Source organism: Phalaenopsis equestris, unplaced genomic scaffold (assembly GCF_001263595.1).
Source record: "Phalaenopsis equestris unplaced genomic scaffold, ASM126359v1 Scaffold000276, whole genome shotgun sequence".
Taxonomy (NCBI): Eukaryota; Viridiplantae; Streptophyta; class Magnoliopsida; order Asparagales; family Orchidaceae; genus Phalaenopsis; species Phalaenopsis equestris.
Genome location: NW_018164718.1, coordinates 1,853,144 through 1,858,317, shown reverse-complemented (window position 1 = coordinate 1,858,317; position 5,174 = coordinate 1,853,144).

The window sequence follows — 5,174 nt, the reverse complement described above, 5'->3', positions numbered from 1 at the left end:
AGCGGCCTCGAGGGCGTCGTCGGCGGACCTTCTTAATGAATTAATTCTGGAGTATCGGGAAAATCTCGCCGTCGGCGGGGTCGATGGCGTTGTCGACGCCCTAGTTCAATTTTGCACATTTTGGTCCTTTTCGCTCCAAATTAGCTCCTTTTTGCATTTTTTTGCTCAAATGACCCTAATTCATCATTCATGCAACAAAACATCAAAAATACATTTCTTTAAAGTGCAATATCATCAAAAATATTACAAAAATAGGTATGAAAATCTCAACACATTTTCCTCTGGTCATGGTACTATGCAAGTATACGTATCGTTTCAAGTATTATAGGGCTTTCTTTAAAAACCCTAGTATTGATCCCACACAGAAGTGATGTAAGGAATCTTTTAGACTAATTCTAGTTTATTATTATCAGGTCTTAGTATGAAGTTTTCGAAAATTTTGGTTCTCTTAAATTCACTAATTTATGCTAAAATTCTAATTAACTAAATTAAATAAAAACCAAATATAATGAGATTGGTAAAATTTTGGAAAGATCTTAAAAAACAAAAATATCTTTCCCCTTGTGATGAGTTCATAATAATTTGTGAATAGAATGTTTAAAAATCAAATATGGTATTATGACAAATAGGAGCATTCATATTCTCTAAACCTTCTTGGTGCTTGCAAAGAACATTGGCTAACCTGAAGTTTTTCACCAGCTTATGTAGTAGTGTTGAGTAGATTTTGGCCTCTCACTTCCATATTACCTACTGTGTCATCTTTATAGGACCTGCTACGATCAAAACTCAATATTGAATTAATAAAAGAATCAAGTATGATGCCCTAGAAACATCAATTCTACACCCATCAAAACTTATTTCCCTATTTATTTTCACTCCCCTCAAGTGATCGCAACAGCTCTACCTAAGATGAAATGCGTTACTCACTAATTGGTGAAATCATAGCCCTCCCGGGTCATTACGTTTCTCAACAAATTTTAACGACACAAATGACCAATTTGCAAAGTCTATAAAGAACATGTGAAAATACAATCACAATATTTTAAAAATAAAAAGAGATCTTTAAATCATTATCATTCCAAAATATTAATCCCCATATGTAAGGAAAAAGAAAGGGAACTATTCATAATTCATGGAGATAAAACAAAAACACATAATTTGTATTGAAATCCAAATCTTACAACAAAAACTTAAACATAAATACAATATACTCATCTTTATGTCTTCTCCCCAATAAAATCCTAAAGTTTCCTTAAAGCCAATCTCCAAACTCTTACACAAAATAAAGACTCTCACTCACACACACACACACACACACATACACACACTAGACTCCAACCGAACTCACCAAGATGACCCCAAAATGACTTAATAAAATAACTCCCTTTTCACCCAAAATTTGGCCCTATTAATAGATAACAAAATATCACCAAGGTTCACTTCAAGAACCCCTTCAAAATTTGGCCAAATTCAATGGATATTCTAGAAAGTTTGTTACTATATGGCGCTATAGCGCCCATTCAGCCCATCTACTGGTGATATGGCGCCAAGGGTAGCGCTATGGCGTCATACAAAAACATCCATTTTATGCTCCATTTTGTCCTTAATTTCACCAAATATCCTATTCATGTACCTGAAACCAAAAACAACAAAAATGTCTTCCTTTAAAGTGCAATATCATCAAAAATAGGCATAAAATGAACATGAAATGTACAATAAAAGTAGGTTATTTTTAGATAGATAAATTCCCCCAAACTTAAATGTTACTTGTCCTCAAGTAACTTCTTTTTATTATATAAAAATTATTGCTTATGGTAGTAAGTTTTACTTAAAAATTTCTATAGTTTTTGTCTTATAAATGCAATAGTGAAGCTTTAGAAAAATTTTCAATAACTCAGGTTAAAACTAAAATGTAACAATATTAAGTAGTCAAGTCTAAGAGATATAATTTCCTATTCATTTCAAGAATAATTGCAATTTGTCATAGTAAGGATGTTTAGAAAAATTACAGGAAAAAGAAGTTCATGAGAGCTCTACTAGTAAAGATGCTAATACTTCAAAAATAAGTTCAGAAATCTAAATAAGTCCCTTTTCTTAAGATGATTCAAGTGAAACCAATTTCTTATTATACATCTCCCTAAGCTTCTCCCCACATATTTTCTTTTTTTTTGTTTTTCTTTTCTTTTTCTCGTAGGACCATTTTCAATCTTTTCTTTTTCTTTTCATGTAATGTGAGGATTACTACATCTGCATAGCGATGTGTCTAAAAATGTAATATTTTTTATACTATATTTTATAATGATATTGCACTTTAAAATTATGTTTTCTTGCATTTTTGGTTGTAGGTGCATCAAATTGAAGAACTTAGAGTGATTGGAGCAAAAGAAACAAAAAAGAACCAAAACGGAGCAAACCAGGTTAAACCGGGGCACACCAGAGCCATGGGGGCCGAAACTGGGCAATTAAGTGTCTGTGCCTGGCACTTAAGCACCTAAACATGGCACTTAGGCGCCACCAGACAGAGATGAGGGCACTTAAGCGCCCAAACATCAGTGCTTAAGCGTCGGAGACTGTTTTTAACAAATCTTCTAGAAAATTCATTGGATTTGAACAATTTTTTAAGCGGTGCTTCGTGTGTGTCTTAGGGAATTCATTAGAAATGATAAATGATACTTTAGAGAAGGATTTGGGCAGTTATAAGGAGGTTTGTAAAGACTTTTGAAGAGGCACATGAGGTAATTGGAAGATTCATTGAATATGAACACTTTTGAAGAGACACTTAAGCACCTCTTGGGAAATTATAAATAAGGCTTGGAAATATTTTTAAAAGTGCTCTTGAACTATTTGGAAGAGGAGAAGAAGGCTTGGGTGAGAGCCCCGAGTGGGGCGAGAAGGAAAGTGAGAGATTTCCTCTTTTATTTTCACTTTGTTCTTGGAGAGGATTGTAAAGATATTGCTTTTCCTATACAAGGAGAATTTGATTTCCATCAAAGATAACTATTTTCATTGTATTTTGTTTGTATGGTTTCAAAGTCTTGTTCAATGAAAAGTTTTTGTTGTTTCTCCATGAGTAGTGAGTTGTTCTTTTTACTCTTCCTTCTTATAATGAATTAGTATGCATGTGTAGGATATAGAATTGAGCGGAGTAGAGTGAGAATATATTAGAGAATATATTATGATGTTTTTACTTTGTTCTTCATTTACATGTAAACTTGATCAACTTGTTTGTTAAAATCCATTATGAGAACATGTAAAATCCATGATGATGTTGTCTCAATCAACTGTGGTAGAATCATATGAGATTGTATGAATGATAATGTAGTCCATATGGTTGAGTGAAAATAAATAGGAAAATAATATTTGATGGGTGTAGAATTAGAGGACTTTAGAGTAACAGGCTAAAGCCCCCAATTTGGTTCTTAGTTTTAGGTCTTAATACTAGATGTTAGCCTTCAGGTGAGGGGACGAGAGGACTCTAGAGTGAGAGCTAGTATCTCTTCTACCTAACCAATTTTTTTTATTCTTAAACTACGAATTAGCCAATGTTCTTTATATCACTTAACCGAGCATAAAGTATATTATTGCTCATATTTGCCACAATCTCTCTCAATACTTGTTTTACTTTTACACATGTCACTAATTTCATTACATGAGGAAGAGTTCTTCTAACATATTAAACACCCCACTTTCTGATTTTCACTAAGAATTTTAGTTTAGGAGTAGAAGTAGTATTGTAGTAATAATTGTAGGATATAATCAAAATCAAACCTTTATCTACCTTCCAAGCTAAGGGCGGCTTATTCTAGACTAGCACTTCTCTTGAAAGCTGCCGCGATTAATCGATCCCCTTAGGATCGATATTTAAGGCTTAATCAGAAAGCCTTATATTACTTGATAATGATATACTTGATAATGATATGTATACTTACGTAGAATCCCTACTATTTAAAGATATAATTGAAATCTTATTTTTCTTGAGATCAAGTTTTTGACGCCGTTGTCGGGGATTAAAATCCTCAAGTAGTGGTATCAACTTCATAAATTCTTACATATAAAAAATATCGAGATCAAGTTTTTTTGCGCCATTGTTGGGATTCACAATGATTGATCTTGACTTTTAGGAAAATTTTAGTTGAAGTAATTAGACTTATACTAGGAAAATTATAGTGTCATAAAAACTATTTTTGTATGAAAAAGTGTTATGAAAAAATTATTTGTGAGAAAAATAAAGTGTTTGTGAAAATATTTTGTTGTGTTGAATATTTTTTTTATTTTATTTGTTTAATTGTTAATGTATTATTTGTTGTGTTGCATATGCAAAAGAAAGAAATTTTTGGACTTGTGTCTTATAATCCCAAGTTAGAAAAAACGAAAAAAAAATAAAAAAAATAGAAAGGAATTGAAAAACTAGAAAGGGAAATGGAAAACATTCAAAATAATAACTTGGAAAATCATCATAAATCATTATAAATCATTGAGGGATTATGGATTATGTAAATTCTATGACAGATGAAATTCACTCAAGTATACAAACCCCTGTTGTAGAAGTTGACTCATTTAAACTAAATCCAGTGATTATGCAATTGGTGCAGAACAACTAGTTTGGGGGAACTCCTTCGGAGGATCCCTTTTTACACTTATCAAGTTTTCTAGAACTTTATGCTACATGTCTTTATAACGGCATGTCAGACGATGTTGTTAGTTTTTCCTTTCTCACTAAGGGATAAGGCTAAAATGTGGTTATACTCATTCACACCTGGCTCTATTAAAAATTGGGAGGAGTTAACTCAGAAGTTCCTAGCTAAGTATTTTCCACCTTCAAGAACTATTAAACTTAGAAACAATATTATCTCATTTTGTCAGTATAAAGGGGTATACGAAGCCAGAGAAAGATTTAAAGAACTCTTAAGAAAGTGTCTACACCATGTTATGCCCGATTGGTTAATCATTCAAACTTCTTACAATGGGTTAGTAGGATCCCTTATGTCTAAAATTGACGCTATCATTGGTGGATCATTAATGTAAAAACTATTTGATGAAACATATGTGTTAATTGAAGAAATGACTACAACTGAAATTTAATGGCTCTATGCAAGGGTAAATCCTAAAAAGGTATCCAGTGTTCATGATACAGATGTGATTACAATTCTTGCATACAATTCTTGCATCTCAGA